At 44.3% G+C, this 18,125-nt stretch overlaps 1 long non-coding RNA gene across 1 annotated transcript in view; it reads left to right on the top strand.

The window, feature by feature from the left end:
* The first annotated feature begins 648 nt into the window (after positions 1-648).
* Positions 649-18,125, top strand: part of LOC142814305 (uncharacterized) — a 43,620-nt gene continuing 26,143 nt past the window's right edge. Inside the window, exons 1-3 of the long non-coding RNA XR_012894914.1 lie at positions 649-788; positions 10,508-10,659; positions 14,608-14,675. This is a non-coding gene — a long non-coding RNA (uncharacterized LOC142814305). The remainder of the gene's footprint in view (positions 789-10,507; positions 10,660-14,607; positions 14,676-18,125) is intronic.

The raw sequence follows: 18,125 nt of genomic DNA, 5'->3' as shown, positions 1-18,125 counted from the left end.
GGTTTTTATGAAAGAAATGAAGAGGTGCGAGAAAGTTGACTATGTGGGAATAGATTACGTGTTCCATTATTTTAGAGCATACACTTGTGAGCGAAATGGGACGATAGTTTTTGGGTGAATACGAGTTACGTTTCTTTGGGATTGGAATGACCTTGCCTACCTTCCAGTCTTGGGGCACCACTCCAGATGAGAGTGATTGCTGAAAAATGTTAGATAAAATCACACTTGTTACAATTTTACGTAGAATTTTACGTTACAATTTTACGTAATATTGTTTCCACTGTTACACTACACAAAACGCCACGCCGAGTAAAAGCTAAACAGTAGAAAAAGCAAACAAAAGGAAACCAGTAGCTGGAACTTGTTCAATGTAAAAATGCTCGACTTGGATTACAGATTCCTTACACTATACATCGTTCTGTGTTATTTTTTATGAAAAAAAAAAGGCCGAAAAGGGCATCACAATACGTGTGCGTCTATACATGACATTTCCGAAAAAAAAAAACAGATCTGTAGGCCTGATTCATACACCGGAATTTTTTAACCAAGCATCTAGGTATGTTCTTTTATTTCTTTGCCTGAAGGAGAATTTAGTGTTTTGCTCGATATGAATAGTATAAATAAGCTACGCACAAGTGCGGTCGCTGCTCCCGGAGAAAGCAGAGTATTTCATGGCGATTTTCGCAGTATTGATATTTGGTGCCCTCACAGCTGCGTCAGTGGCAACTGCTAATCCGTTTCAGTTTCCCCCCGACGTAAATCTTTCTGAATATTGGGATCCTATGAAGGTGAATATTTAAACTTTCATCGTTTTAGCAAAAGTACAAGTTATGTATCATTCAGTGTAAACATTTTACGGGCAAAGCTTCTTAGTCCGTGGGTCGTTCTCGCATTCGCATGTAGTATGACCCATCTCAAGTTTATGACTTGCTCAATGCCTAAAGGTAGCCTATATAGTAACTCTAATGTCCTCGGGAATAAAATAACTAGATGGCGTTAGTGCTTTTCACAGCATATCCACGGAATGAATGACAATGGAGCGAAGCACCCGTCCGCCCATCCGTGTGTCCGTCCTTTCACCCATTCGTTCATTTCTCCGTGCTTTCGTCCGTCCGTCCGTCCGTGCATCCATCCGTATATCCGTGCTTCTGTTTGTCTGTCAGTGCGTCCATCCATCCATGCTTCCATCCGTCCGCATGTGCGTCCGCCCGTCCATGCGTCCATCGGTCCCTTCATGCGTCCGTCCGTACTTCCGTACATAAATCCGTCCATGCATTCGCCCGTCTATGCATGCTTCTGCCCATTCGTCCGTGTGTCTGACTATCCGTCCGTGCTTCCATCCGTCTGTTGATTCTTGCTTTCCTCCATTCGTTCCTTCTTGCTTACGTCCATGCTTCCGTCCGTTCGTCCATCCGTGCCTCGGTCCGTCCGTGCATTCGGATGGACGGATGGGGAGACACACGGATGGACGCTCCGTCCCACTCATCATCATTCACTCGATGGATATATGCTGTGATGTTTTAAATGCGAATACATTTCAGCGGCGATGGCGTAGTGGTTAGAGCATCCGCCTCGCATGCAAAAGGTCCGTGTTCAAATCCCGGTGCCGCGCACTTCCCAACCGAATAAAAAAAAAATCCGCGTGGTCACGGAACTGCATTAGGAGACCTGGAGTGCGGCCTCACCGGTAACCACCGCCGGCAACGCTCTCCCTCACCAGAGAAGGATTGGCCACCCTGGTGCAGTATCTGGCCACTACCTCCCACATGCATACGCCAATTAACTCACGGACCTCAGTCCCCAGCAGCTGCGAAGCAACTGACCATGGCGGCGGTCAGATCTGCAACGCAGCAGAGGATGCTAAGGATGTCTGGATCCGAACAGGCCACCATTCGAACCTGAGTTTGGACACGTTTAAAACTAGAACCTTATCTAGTGAAGGAAGTCTAGCTGTACTATTCGAGGAGATAGAGGGTGCTAAATGGGACATAATAGAGCTTAGTGAGGTTAGGAGGACAGATGAGAGGTTAGAAGGACAGATGAGGACGTACCTATTCGGTAGCACCTATACAGTGCTACAGAATGGGCACGTCCTTTGCTACCGGGGCTTGGCTAACAGAAGAGAACTGGGAGTGGGGTTCCTGATTCACAGAAACATAGCTGGCAACATAGAGGAATACTGTAGCATTAATGAAAGGGTGGTAGGTATTGTAATTAAACTGAATAAGAGTCACAAGATGAAGGTGGTACAGGCTTACATGCCTACATACAGCCATGATGACGCTTCAGTTGAAAGCTTCTATGAAGACGTGGAATCGGCAATGAGTAAGGTAAAAACACATTATACAATACTTATGGGAGACTTTAATGCAAAGGTAGGGAAGAAGCAGGCTGGAGACCAGGCAGTAGGAGATTATGGCATCGGTACTAGAAACGCCAGAGGAAAGCTACTAGTAGAATTCGCGGAACGCAATAGTTTACAAATTTTGAATACCTTCTACCGAAAACAATGAGACCGCAAGTGGACATGGAGGAGCCCTAATGACGAAAATAAGAACAAACTAGACTTGATAATGAGTGCGCACTCAGACATCGTTGAGGATGTGAAAGTGGTTGGCAAGGTACGATGCAGTGACCATAGAATAGTGCGGTCTGAAATTCGCCTAGACTTGAAGAAGGAACGACAGAAACTGATACGCAAGAAGCCAATCAATAAGCTATCACTGAGAGGGAAAGTACACAAATTCAGTCTCGCTACAGAACAGGTACTCGGCTCTTAGTGAGGAAACCAACCTTAGCGTAGACTCAATGAATGATAATCTGACGAGTATCATTACGGAGTGTGCAGTGGAAGTTGGAGGCAGGGTAGTTAGACAGGACACTGGCAAGCTTTCTCAGGAGACGAAGAATCTCATTAAGAAGCGTCAAATCATGAAAGTCTCAAGTACAGCAGACAAAATAGAACTGGCAGAGCTTTCGAAGTTGATTAACAGGAGTAAGGTATGCGATGTAAGAAGGTATAACATGGAGAGAATCGAACACGCTCTGAAAAATGGAGGAATTGTCAAAGCATTGAAGAGGAAACTTGGGATAGGCAAAAGTCGGATGTATGCACTAAGGCACAAAGAAGGCAAAATAACTACCAATATGGATAGGATAGTTAAAATAGCGGAGGAGTTTTACAGAGATCTGTACAGTAGCCGAGACAACCACGACCTTAATACTATAAGAACTAGCAGTAACCCAGATTACACCCCACCAGTAATGATAGAAGAAGTCAGAAAAGCTTTGGAGAGCATGCAAAGAGCAAAGCTGCTGGTAAGGATCAGGTAACATCCGATCTGCTGAAAGATGGAGGACAGATTGTGTTAGAAAAACTAGCCACCCTGTTTACGAGGTGTCTCCTGACGGGAAGAGTACCAGAGTCTTGGAAGAACGCTAACATCATCTTAATACATAAGAAAGGAGACGACAAGGACTTGAAGAATTACAGGCCGATCAACTTGCTCTCTGTAGTATACAAGCTATTTACAAAGGTAATTGCTAACAGAGTAAAGAAAACATTAGAATTCAATCAACCAAAGGAACAAGCAGGATTTCGAACAGGCTACTCAACAATTGACCACATTCATACTATCAATCAGGTAATAGAGAAATGCTTCGAGTATAACCAACCACTATACATAGCCTTCATAGATTACGAGAAGGCGTTTGATTCAGTAGAAATATCAGCCGTCATGCAAACACTGCGGAATTAGGACGTAGATGAAGTATATATAAACATTCTGGAAGAAATCTACAGGGGATCAACTGCTACCATAGTGCTTCATAAAGAAAGCAACAGAATACCAATCAAGAAGGGTGTAAGGCAGGGGGACACAATCTCCCCAATGCTATTTACCGCATGCTTACAGGAGGTTTTCAGAAGCCTAGAATGGGAACAGTTAGGGATAAGAGTTAATGGAGAATACCTTAGTAACCTGCGCTTCGCCGATGACATTGCATTGCTGAGTAACTCAGGGACGGATTGCAACTCATGATTACGGAGTTACACGAGGAGAGCAGAAAGGTGGGTGTTAAAATTAATCTGCAGTAAAACGAAAGTAATGTACAACAGCCTCGGCAAGAGCAGCGCTTCGAGATAGGTAATAGTGCACTTGAAGTTGTAACAGACTATGTCTACTTAGGGCAGGTAATAACCGCAGAGCCGAACCACGAGATTGAAGTAACTAGAAGAATAAGAACGGGGTGGAGCACATTTGCCAAGCACTCTCAAATTATGACAGGTAGATTGTCACTATCTCGCAAGAGGAAGGTATATAACAGCTGTATCTTGCCGGTACTTAGCTACGGAGCAGAAACCTGGAGACTTACAAAGAGGGTTTACAATAAATTAAGGATGACGCAGCGAGCAATGGAGAGCAAAATGGTAGGTCTAACCTTGAGAGACAAGAAGAGAGCAGAGTGGATTAGAGAACAAACGGGAGTTAAGGATATCATAGTTGAAATCAAGAAGAGGAAATGGACATGGGCCACGCATGTAGCACGTAGACAGGATAACCGCAGGTCATTAAGGGTAACTAACTGGGTTCCCAAAGAAGGCAAGCGGGTTCATGTTTCTAAATATTTAAGTCATGTTTATACACCACTTCGATTTGCCTGGAACAATGTTTAAGTTTTGTTAAAATCATACCCCGATATTGTGATTTCTCGAGTAGGGATTGACCACCACGTGCGTGTCTGTTTATGTCTAGCTGTGAAGGCGCCTCAATTAAAGAAAAACAGTACGCCCCATCTTTTCTAGGTGATAGATGTTATGTGGACTGTCCAAATAATTTTTGTATTTGCATTTGATGTTCTTCTTCGCGCAGTATGAATACCTGCTGCGCGTTCTACAAGCCATTGGGACGGTGTGGTAATATTCTATCTGAGTCCCTCAAAATATTTCCATTCCCGCGCTTTTAGAGCTTAGCTAGTGTAACATTCTTTTGAAAGATAGCATGCTTTCCGAGTTGTAACTTGACCGTGAGTGACTACGCTCAAAGCGCGTATGGCTGTCCACCGTGGAAGCCTGGTGATTTCCAACACAACGCACGTTTTGGAGGTCATCAGTGGCAAGTGCCACTGCTTCGAGGGAACTGAGATTACTGATACGTAAAGTGTAATCCGTACTGTTTAATTGTGCACCTGGCCTTGCATGTCTTGTATTCTGAATTTTGTCAGCGCTCTACTGTTGAAACTATAAATCAGGTGGTAACACAAAGCATTCATTTGTTGCTTCTAGTAGGCTAAGTTATCCACATGAAAATGCAAAATATAAATACACATCCAAGTCAGTCGTTGACGTTCGTGAATATTTAGGCACCCTCAGGACAGAAAGTGGCCTATCAATCACGACTTATCAGTGTTCTTCAAACTTTGACGATCTAATGTCGAAGGACATGAACTCAAGCCAGCTTTAAAAATGGAACGGTCTCTCCGTTGAGACGCTTCACCAACAGAGCTTGAAGAGATTTTTTGCGCGGAAAAACAAAGTTATTGCAGTCAATCCTAAAAACACCACGCTGATATTGTTACACGTCTGGCTCTGTGGAACTTTTATGTCAAAGCACGAAGACGCTAACGCAATGCAGTTTATGGCTTCAGCAACCAGAAATGTTTTTTTGTGATTGCGATAGTAATTATTTGGGCACTCTCTCTTTTTTTTTAAATCGCCGTCATCTCTCGGATATGTATATGAATCAGTCGAAAAAATTTCAAAAAAAAACATAGCAACAATTTGGCCTATCGCTCCGCAACCCGCTGCGCCAGCCAGCGCAGCCACTCGCCATTCGTTTTGATTTCTTAAGGTGTTAAAGTTTTCAAGAGTACAAAATTTCCACAATTGTTTTATGTACAATAGCGATTCCAAGCGAGGTACCCAATCAGGCACATCCTTCTGCATTTTTTTTGCAATTCCACAAGTGCAGTTAAAAACTCGAAAACATTCTTTAGCTGAGGATGGATTTCGTGTGACATCATCATGAAACTGGCTCTGCATAGTATTTGGAGGTCGCCCATGGCTATACGTCATGCTGATGTCGACGCTCGCCGCCTCTCGTCATGCTTGTGCCGGTGATGTAAGAGCGAGCTATTCATATGCACCATTTACCGCTCGTGGTAGGCATGGTAAGAAAAGCTTCAGCGTGTTTTCTATCACCAATGCTTTTACTTTTTTTTTTCAAAGCAAAGGTTCTTTTGAAACGTGCAAGAAAAAGTGTCCCTGTTCTATATGAATCATGACGTAGAAGAGAAAAAAAACACAGCATGTCCAAGGAGTGAATGATGATGAGTGGAGCGAAGCGTCCATCTGTCCGTCCGTGCGTCTGTGTGTCCTTCCGCCCGGTGCATCTGTCCATGCGTCCATCCATGCTTCCGTTCATCTATCCATCCGTCTATTTATCTGCCTGCCTGCCTGCCTGCCTGCCTGCCTGCCTGCCTGCCTGCCTGCCTGCCTGCCTGCCTGCCTGTCTGTCTGTCTGCCTGCCTGTCTGTCTGTCTGTCTGTCTGTCTGTCTGTCTGTCTGTCTGTCTGTCTGTCTGTCTGTCTGTCTGTCTGTCTGTCTTTCTTTCTTTCTTTCTTTCTTTCTTTCTTTCTTTCTTTCTTTCTTTCTTTCTTTCTTTCTTTCTTTCTTTCTTTCTTTCTTTCTTTCTGTCTGTCTGTCTGTCTGTCTGTCTGTCTGTCTGTCTGTCTGTCTGTCTGTCTGTCTGTCTGTCACTCCATCTAGCGCCACCTTTTCAGTGATTCATACAATTAGGTGGTTGCGAACCAGTCACACACACTAATGGCCAGACTTGCGGCTTCAGAAGCCTCGCTCCAAAGATTACACCATTTTCAGCTAAAACAAACCATGAGTAGATGCGAAGCAGCGGGAGCTAGCGCTTACACTGGCGACAGCGTTGACGCTGGCGCTCGTCGCGGCGTTGCGCTGGAGGGGAACCTGGGGAGGCGCAAAGCACGCAGTGATGGACCGGTGTTTCCAACTGGAACACGCCAATTGCTGCTAATGGGCAATGAGAGAGACCCGCACACCGAAACCCGCCGTCCGCTTTTTGTTAAGACGCACTTTGCGAATTCGTAGTGTTCATCAATGCACAATAGAAATCTTCCACCGTCACTACCTTGGAGTTCTCAGATTTGGGTGCACATTAAAGAACCCTAGGTGGTCGAAATTTCCGGAGCCCTCCACAGCGGTGTTTTTTCGAATCATATGGCGTTTTTGTGACGTTGAACCCGCATATCAATCCTATCATTCAATCTACTTTAGAGGACAAGATCCAATGCCTATATATACGAGGTTCCCAGTGAATGGTTGTGCAGCGCGAACTGTCAGTTTCTTTAAATGCGAAGTATTTCTTACCCCCGAAATTACAAACTCTCCTCGACTCGACGTTCACCCTTTACTTGACAGAGTTGAGCACTGCGCCGCTGCTCGGCTGAAAGTGACGCTGCGCCCTCTAGAATAGCATCAGATTATCGCTGATATGCAGCGACTTTTCCTGCCTAGAGATGGCGCTCCAATCAGCCTTCTCATGTAAAGGTAAAGCGTTGAGTGGAGGGACGTTCTAGAATATGGGGTTAGCGAACTTCAGTGAGTTTGAATCTATCTATCTATCTATCTATCTATCTATCTATCTATCTATCTATCTATCTATCTATCTATCTATCTATCTATCTATCTATCTATCTATCTATCTATCTATCTATCTATCTATCTATCTATCTATCTATCTATCTATCTATCTATCTATCTATCTATCTATCTATCTATCTATCTATGTAGCCTCTTATGACCTTTAGCTCTTCTGGCCGTTTGGATAATGGGATCTATACTAAAATTGGTATGACATAACATGACTATGCGACGAGTATAATTGACTAGTCATATCAACAACATCGTGACGCGTATGTCATGATTTTCATGATTTACGTGCCAAGGTCCGGCTGCTCCTGTGGTGGTTTCGTTCACATGACATATCACAAAACTGGTATGGTATGACATGACTGCACGGTGAACATAAATGACAGGCCCTCACGCGGAAACCATGACATGAGGGTCATATAAAAACATGCCTACATGCCACGCCCATGATGCACTCGCGACCATTTAGCTCGCTTCACATGAACCAAAGTGGCTTAACGTGACGTGAGTGGATGAGGAAGGTACAAGACTGGTGCAAACATAATAATCATGGCACGGAAGTCGTGTGTGGCATAGTTTACGTCCGCCTCGTAATGCTGCGCCAATTTTATTGTGAGAATGCAACCTTCTTCATTCGTGCTTCACGTACCATCGATTCTAACTGTACGTGGGATCTATCATTTTTTTTTCAATCAAGAAACTTGCTAGCAGACGCTGCCTGCGTCGACTTTTGGAGGCGAGAGAGGAGGGAGAGTAGGAGAAAAAAAATGGCAGCCTATCTATGGAGAGAATGATGGAGAGTGGGGCGAAGCATCCATCCGTCCATTCGTTCTTACTTCCGTCCGTCCATGCGTCCGTCTCCGTAACCGTCCGTGTGTTCCTTCACCCGTCCGTGCGTGCGTCTGTTCGTGCGTCCGCACGTCCATCTGCGCGTCCGCCCCTCCGTTCGTTCATGAATCCGCCCCTGCATCCGTCCATGCATCCATCCGTCGGTGCAGCCATCCGTGAGTCCGTCCATGCATCTGTCTGTGTGTCCGTTCGTCCATCTATTCAACACTCCAAGTACTAGCATCTCGCATATTTTCATCATATATTCCCTATATAGAAGCACCGACATCCAGCGGACATTCCAGGGACTAAACGTGAGGTGACACACGCACACTTTCTTACGGCTTGCGCTTCGGGTCTACTTCCCACCTTTAACCACCTAGACTTCATGGTATAAATTAGTTCACTGTATTCATGGCACTGCGGCCCAACGCACGCAAAATCTTTCTTAAACGAAGGAGGTTACGCCCGGCGAGTATAACGTAGCAACCCTTTCCTGTCAGATGTTTCTCAATGTACATGCCAATGGCTGCTAGTGGGGAATGAGAGACAGGAGAATTCGGCTTTTACTTTCTTACGGCTTGCGTTTCGTACCGACTTCCCACCTTTAACCACCTTGAGTTCATGGCATATCATCCATTCACTGTATTCATGGCATTCACTGTATTCACTGTATTCACTGTATTCACTGTATTCCATTCACTGTACTTCACTGTATTCATGGCACACCGGTTCAACGCTCGCTAAACCTTTCTAAAACCAAGGAGGCTACGCCCGGCGAGTATAACGCAGCAACCCTTTCTTGTCAGATGTTTCTCAATGTACATGCAATGGCTGCTAATGGGGATTGAGAGACAAGAGAATTCGACTTTTACTTTCTTACGGCTTGCGCTTCGTATGTACTTCCCACCTTTAACCACCTTGAGTTCATTCATGGTATATACCAGTTCATTGCATTCATGGCTCTGCGGCCCAACGCTCGCTAAACCTTTCTAAAACCCAAGGAGGTTACGCCCAGCGCGTATCACGTAACAACCCTTTCTTGTCAGATAGTGTTCAATGTACATACCAATGGCTGGTAATGGGGAATGAGAGACAGGAGAATTCGGCTTTTAGTTAACGCGCACGCTACAAATTTTTATTGTTCAACAACGCACAGAAGAAATCTCCCACTGGCACCACCTTGCAGGTCAAAACGTAAGACTGGTTACACATTAAGACTACGACTACGACTAGGAAGGGCGAACGGGTGCCGCTGTAAGAAGTTTCGACCCTAAAAAGAGAATGAGTGACGCGCATGAGAAAGGAGGGTCGTATAAAGGCCGCTTGGAGTGATGCCTAGAATAGAGAAGTAGGGGTGGTCACGCTGCACACCGGATTGAGATCGACCATAATAAGCTTCGCATCTAAAGAAGTAACAGGGGCACACTAGGTGTCTGACGCCGCCTTGTAGCAGGAAACGCAAAGTCGTCTTTATACGTGCCGCAATTTGAAAGTAAAGAAATATCAGACACCGCTGGTTTCTGCATTGTGGACATTTTCAGCATGTTCCTCAAATACCAACACGTCACCACTATGATTGTTATTAGTTCACACTTGTTTTGTGTATACATATGCAGTGTTCTCGAGCATTTTTTGTGCTTTAGCGGTGTGCTGGTAGTATCGAGCTTAGGGAACCTTCATGTGCGTGCCACCTGGAAGCGGAGGTGGCGTGCATAAGAAGGCTACCGAATCGTGCTGTTTGTCGTTCTTCTGCGGTATTGCAATTTTTTGCTATCGCTTTCATGACTTCACCTTAGTGGGAAAACTTTGACATTTTTGCATAAGCGGCATTTTGAAATTTCTGTAACTGCTCCACAGATAGCTTTTTCATCTTATTTGCTTCTATTTGTAATTGTATAAAGTTTACATAAGCAATAAAAAAGCAAACACTCCGCTTCATGCACTAATGAAAACCGCAGTTATATAGTACACATTCAAATATCTTTGTTGTTGCAGATTGTCAACGGCTGCGACCCTGTTTATCTTTCACGCATGTCTGGCAGTTCGAAAAGTGATGCAATGCCATGTGTAAGATCAATCTATTTGGGACAAGGCAAAAATGACACAGTTGATCGAACCCTTGAAATTTACAATAATAAAAGTGAAAGGTAAATATTTTAGAAAAGTCGCCAGCAAACATGATTAATGTCGTGTAAGGTAAAAGTTTTTCACGCTGCCAGTTCTTAGCACTGAAACGCAGATTTGAACTAGTATTTGTAAAACACCAGTCTCGGCACTTTATAAATGCGCCTTTGCATGAGTATATGGTTTACCCCGCCATATGGAAACAATGTCCGACGTTCCTGCTGGAGAAATATTGAGAAATTAACTTGTTGTTACCATTTTTTTTCACTTTGCCGAGATGCGGTGAAGATTGGCAGTATTCTCAAGAATGTGTCTGTTAAAAATTTGCCGAAGATACTTTGAAATGTCACGCTAGAAACATAATACAGAGAGACTCTCAACTTAGTTTTGATTCAATAGAAATGAGCTCATAAAAAAAGCTCTAGTGTTGCTGTGCATGCGAAAATATTGCATATGACAGAAATTCGATAACCGCTGAACAAACGAAAATAAAATGTATGCTGTCATTTTCCAAAAAAGTGCAAGCCATATATTATGACATAGAGAAAAACTTTCCCCGAGGTGAAGACGGACGGAACGCTAAAATCACGTGACATTTCTTTAAAAAACAATTATGCCTTGACAATTCTTATTGTTTTAAAATTGTATTGCTTATAAAGTGGCGCTAAATATTTTTTCGGTGAACAGAACATATTTTTCAATTGCCGTAACCATAGTGGCTTATACCGAAGACCTGCAAACCAATGTTGCTTTGTTCTGTCTCCCAAGCACGATAATCAATGTCTCGGGAGCCTCCATGACCTGCGCGTGAATATTTTGCCGTAATTATTATTTCCTCTTTCTCTTCCACGCGTATAGCCAACTGAGCATGTGCTTCTTTAACTTTACTGCATTTCACTTTTGTTTTCTTCTCTCTTTCTCTCGGTAGGTCTTCCCCAACGTTACCATGTCTCGAGATCTCTCACGAAAAACTCACTCTATTTTTTAGTATCTTACAGTGTTCTGTACAATGCTGCAATGTGGCAGTTCACAATGCATCTTTCTAAGTCAATTCATCAGTAACAGTGAGAACTAAAAATATCAAACGCGAATGCCATGAAATGTACGAAAGGAGCGATTTCAAGTGTCATATGTAACGAAAGTTTTTCTCTTTGTGTGGCGGGCTCCACCAGTCTGGTGCTGGTCTCGGTCTTGTGTAGGTAGAGTGCATTGGTCTATATCACTGTCAGACATTATCAGCCAGCTTGCTGCCTCCAGAACAGTATGCATACGTGCTCAGTGGGCGCCTCGGGCCGCTTAGCCTGTACTTGTCAAAGCTGATCTAGAAACCCACCCACAAGCTGCCCCACACCCTGCCCCACATTTTCCTGAAGGAGCTTATGGACAGATGCTCCGTGAAAACGTAAGCCTCCAACATACCACACGAGTTTTCTTATACCTCCGTTTGGGTCAGACCTCCCTGATGGTTTAAGCCATTGAGAGGAGGTTACGTTGCGGACGCTTAGTGTACTTTTGAGGCGGTCATAGATGGGGTAAGCAGCCCTATTATTTTATTACAGATTACCGCGGCCCGTAATGCACATCGTGCCCACTTTGGATCGCCGCAGTACGGGATGTAGCTGACGCATGCATGTTGTGCACTTGCGCAGGCCTGCAACGAAGTTGTCATCGTCTGCTCTATTCAAAGGGCCGCTTCCCTGGCTGATCACTCGACCTCGACTGCTAGATCTGTGGACCTTACTAACGATTATTATAAAACTTCACACACGAAGTGAACTTGCATGCGTATTTTTGACACCGCAAACTGGTTTGCTTCAGAGCACGCTTTCAAAATAAAAAAAATGAAGAAAGAACGTAATGGCACCACCTCGTCTGTTCAGCACCGTAAGCTGTCGAAAAATGAACTACCACAAAGTAGTTCTGGTTTTATTATCATCATCAGCTTTGCTACAACAAATGCAGGACAAATGCCTCTCCTATAGATGTTCCGCCAGTCAACTCGGCCTTGTGCTTGCTACTGCCACTTTATACCCGCAAACTTCTTAATCTCATCTGCCCACCTAATTTTTTGTTTTCCCCTAACACGCTTGCCTTCTCTGGGTTTATCTTATGCTAGCAGAGGCGCAACAAAAACATTTTTACCGAGGAAGGGAATGGGATAAACTTCCTTGTATTATGTTTTTGTGCTCGTTTGCAGGTAAGTGTATACCTCCACACACAATATAAACAAAATCCGGGGTGGAGAGGTGTAGTTCAAGCCCCAAACCCCTAGTTACGCGAAGCCCCTGGTTACCGGGTCACAGGCGTCAAAGTGACTACAGCGACGACAGGACCATGGGCGCTGGCGGCAATGAGGCACTGCTCCCTTTCTCGTGATTGCATGCAGTGAATGGTGCCACCGTGCCCACAAATCTTCTCACTTTCATTGAATTCAGAACTGCTTACCACAGTCACTCGCACTCGTTTACAGTGTTCGATACGTGAGTGATGTAAGCCTTATGGAAAGAAGCAACAAAGTGTGATATCAATACCAAAGTAAAAGACAAGAAGAAAGGCGAAATAATTTTATTGTTAAGTTTTCTGATTCATAGCAAAAATTACCTCGATCACAAAAAGAAACGGAACAAGGGGGCTCGCATCAAGATTTAAACACGCGCACACGAGTGAGAACGCCCGGAGGAGGCGTGCGCGCCCAGCAACACGTGGGAGCACGCCCTGCGTGTCAGTCACATCATCTCACCCGACATGACGAAAACGAGCTCAAGTCAGTGAGCTCTGAAGACCACCAAAGGCATTTGGTGTATACAAATAGCTTACCGTTTGTAAGCTGGAGAATATACGTTCCGTGGCCAAGTGCTTTCGCAGCACGTGCTGTGGAGTGATCGATCGCATAGATGTTCAATTCCCGGCGACGAAGCCTTTTCTTTCAGTTTTTTTCCGCAATTTGTTAGTTTGTATTTGATAACGTGTAATAACTGACAAGGCGTAAACTATGCCAGGGAAGCCGTGGTGGGCCCTTCCATCAAACAATTTTGTGTAAAGAAAAAAATTGCCAGCTCTCAATAATCATAAGCCAATTTAATGCGAAGCAGTCAGCTAGTAAGATCTAATGCAACATTTTTTCACTTTGAGTCAAGTGTTATGAGGTGAATCGACTTATTTGCGTAAGTGTATTAGACAGCGTTGGGAGAAAGAAGAGCCGGAGAAGTTAGCCAGGCGCACGTCTTCTTTGCTACCTGGCAGTGGGAAAAGCTATAAAGGGGCTAAAAACAGACAAAAGAGCAGAGAGGAAGAAAGATAGATGTGTGGGGTTTAACGTTACAAAACCACCATATGATCATGACAGACACCGTAGTGGAGGGCTCCGTAAATGTTGACCACCTAGGGTTCGTAAACGTGCACCCAAAACAGCACACGGGCCTACAGCACTTTCGCCTCCATTGAAAATAAAGCCACCACAGCCGGGATTCAATCCCGCAACCTGCGGGTCAGCAGCCGAGTACCTTAGCCACTAGACTACCGCGGTGGGGCAAAGGGAAAGACTTTTTAATTTTCACTGCTTTAGTAGCACTTTAGATACAATCTGTGTTCTCAAAGAACATGCCAATGTTCTTTAAATTTCGTCTACACAAAATGGACAAAACTCCAGTTGGTTCCAAAGAATTTGGAGCGGGCATCGCTGAGCGTCATATCGAGCGCTGCTACGACACAGCGTGTCTCCCACGAAAAGTCGTATCTCCCACAACTTTTCTAGTCTGCGCGTGTCTGGCCTAGGAAACTGCTTTGTATTTAAAATTCCGGTAGCAGCATCTGATCACTGAATTCATCACATAATTTCAACTTTTGTAATACACGAGATTTACCGAATTCTTCCGATGCCATCGTTAGTATGCATTTGAAAGGATGTAGGCTTTCATGTTACCGCGTTTTGATGGGGAAAAAATATTTTATAGTGGTTTGATTTATTACAGTTCCTATAATATTTCGTTAAAAGAAGACAAAAGAGGACAGGATACCATGCTTACTGTTACCTCGAAAGGTAAATATATGCTTCTCCTGCCAATCGACATTTTTTTTTCATGTTTAGACTACACAAATCAAAGAGTAAGCATTAGCCATCCATGGTACCACGTTGGTGAGTATGAGAGGCTTCACAAAGAGGGTTCTTGACTGAGACTACAAGCTCATACCACACAAAAAGTGGTTTATCATTGTGCCACAGTGCTGGAAAATGCGCAACCATTTATTTGGCGGATCTTGTGCCAGCGAAACCAAAAGCCATGGTATTCAAGTGATTACCGCTGTACAAAGAAAGCTGTAAACAGAGCGACGGCCGTTGTTCATCTGGCTATCATTGGCACACATCATTTTTACACATCAGTCAACGATCATTCCCACGTTATTGCTGGTGCTCACATAAGCTCTCGAATAAACTTGATTGTTCGCGTCCCGCGCACGATCTTCACAGACTAACATTAAACAATCTTACAAACGATGCGCTATAGTATTTGCCAAGCATTGGTAACACTCTTCGCGGGTTAAAGCGAAATACTTCGCCAGAAAACGCACCTGGCGATGCGAATGATCACGTAGCCTAATTAGGAAAATACAATGAGCGTAATGTTTAAGGTATTATGCCTAAAGCTTGTAGTTGCTCACCCCTGCATAATGTTTTCTTTTCATCCACGTTTCGCTAGCTTTATGTGTTAGTAAAGCATGCATAATATATAACTGCGTTTTAGAGTATAGGGGTTTTCTAGGTGTTTAGGGAAGCATAAACGCTGCGCCCCGCCGCGGTGGTCTAGTGGGTACTCGGCTGCTGACCTACAGGTCGCGGGATCGAATCCCGGCTGCGGCGGCTGCATTTCCGATGGAGGCGGACATGTTGTAGGCCCGTGTGCTCAGATTTGCGCGTACGTTAAAGTATCCGAGGCGGTTGAAATTTCCGAAGCCCTCCACTACGGCGTCTCTCATAATCATACGGTGGTTTTGGGACGTTAAACCCACGTATCAATCAAGCATAAACGCTGTAATTTGCCTGTATGACTACTGAAAAAGGCAGAAGCAATGTAGAACAACAAAGAAAATTGACAAGTTCCGCACTAGACAGCGTGTGTTAAAACGGAGAGCTTTTTGAGTAACATTAGGGGATAAAAATTCAGAAAAGTGCACCAAAAAACAAAAAAAATTAGGGGACCCTAAAGCTTCGTCTTTAGGAGTTGCACGCGATAGCGATATCCTGTTCATAGAGAGTACCCCAAAGACTTAGTGCACGAACCTTTTCGAACTTGCATGCACCCAATGCGTGGCCTTAAGGGAATATGCGCAGTAGCGTGTCTGCCTTTTGAGAGTGTGGCCGGCTTTAACATACGAAGCCATCATAATAATTGCACTTTCTGACACCCGCTGGCAATTGGTGCTTGATTGATTGATTTGTGGGGTTTAACGTCCCAAAACTACCATATGATTATCAGAGACGCCGTAGTGGAAAGCTCCAGAAATTTCGACCACCTGGGGTTTTTTAACGTGCACCCAAATCTGAGCACACGGGCCCACAACATTTCCGCCTCCATCGGAAGGCAATTGGTGCTTGTTCCACGCAATACTGCTGCAGTATTTCATGTTGCATTCTGAAGCATGTATACAGGACGCATGCGTGAGTAAAGCATGAAAGCTACTTTCCTTGCATTGCCAAGCAGAGTAAGTTCATTTCACAGTATTCACAAGCAGACATGTGGCCGCATCGTAGAGTATCCACTTGTCACGCGAACGAACCGGGCTCCATCCCCACTTGGACGCAAATGGCCCTGGTTCAGTCCCCACTCTAACGTAGCATTTCAGGGGTGGAGCTTCTTAAGACGTGGCACGGTCGTCCGTTTTCGATGTGTGTAGTAGGTGGCCACCTCTGGTTTGTCTTTAGAATGTTCTCTAGATAACGGTACTTGTATATGATAAAAAGATGCGAGATGACAGTACGTGGAGCGTTCACTATAGGTGAACGGACAGACATACGGACCTAAGTCAGACAGATATTCTTCAATCCATCTGTCTGTCTGTAGATAGATAGACGGAGGGATGCACGGATAAACGCCTCACCCTACTCATCATCTTTCACTTCGCGGATATCCTGCTATAATCACTCATTTATTTTATTCCCCTCGTTCTGAAGTTTTCGGTGACGCATAAGATGATTTTTCGCTAACAACCAACGACCTCGACGCCAACTCTGTAATTTCGGTGAAACGAGCTTCTTAACGCTATTGTCTTAAAATTAAGGGATTCTTAAGCTTCTCCTTTAAGAGCTGAACGCGATAGCAATATTTTGTGTCTATTATGCATACTTCAAACACTTTGTGCATAAAATCTTTTCAAACTTGACAATAAAGTTAGGGTAATTAGAAATTAGGTGCAGTAACATGTGTGCCTTTTCTAGTAGGTGACTGGCATTGAACAATAAAATTATGATAATCACACGTTCTCCCGCTCGATGTAAATGTACGCTTGTACCACGCCTTATCAATGCAATATTTTATGTTGTATTGTGAAGATTGTATACAGGACGCGTTTGTTTGAGAAGCATAATAGTTACTTCCACTGCATTTTTAAGCAGATGAAGTTACTTTCGCTGCATTCCCAAGCTGACACGTGACTTGTGCGGTAGAACACCCGTTTTCCACGCCAACAACCCGGAATGAGTCCCACTAAGACAGAGAATTATACTTATTCCCTTTATTTCCATCTTCCTCGATTTTCTAGTCACGCACGAGTATATGATTTTTCGCTCACAACTAACGACGTCAACGCCGACGCCGGAATTTCCACGAATCAAGCTCTTTAACGCTATCGCATGAATATGTTTCTGGCAACCTCTAGGTAACAACACAGCATATCGCCTGCTAGAATACGCGACAGACAATAAAGTAGTGTGTTTATTACCGACCAATATGGATTTGGGAAAGCTTCGAGATTAAGTCGCCAGGTGCAACTAAAGTCACGTCGTGAAAAGCGGCACACAGAACTCTCACGTCCTTCCACGCTGCCTGTATCGTCTGTTGGCGTAATTTTGCCGATCGATCACGATGTACCATTATCTACGCCAATACTATCGTCACCCCGTCGCAACGACTCAAGAGGTTTCCACTAGTATGCCACGAGCACCGACTCTATAGAGCCACTCTTATATAGTAGCCTGCTGTCACAAGAGTGGCAAATGGGCAATGGTGACCATCACGCGACTAATTTAGCGGTGCTAAAATAATTTAGAGATTGGCTGCAGTGGTGACGTCACGTAAGTTTGAGGGTTACCTTCAGGCCACTTCAGATAATGGCAATGTCGCAAGGCGTGGCGTATAGCGCAGGATCACAAGCGCCGACTTCAAAATTCAAACAAATTGCCTTTCAAACTATATTCGCTCCTAATGTTTGGTAGATGATTTGCGTTCACGATAATCAATCACATAGGCTATATGAACTTTAAAATTATACACCG

This window comes from Rhipicephalus microplus, chromosome 4 (genome assembly GCF_043290135.1).
Source record: "Rhipicephalus microplus isolate Deutch F79 chromosome 4, USDA_Rmic, whole genome shotgun sequence".
Lineage (NCBI taxonomy): Eukaryota > Metazoa > Arthropoda > Arachnida > Ixodida > Ixodidae > Rhipicephalus > Rhipicephalus microplus.
This window is presented reverse-complemented; position numbering and strand designations above follow the sequence as displayed.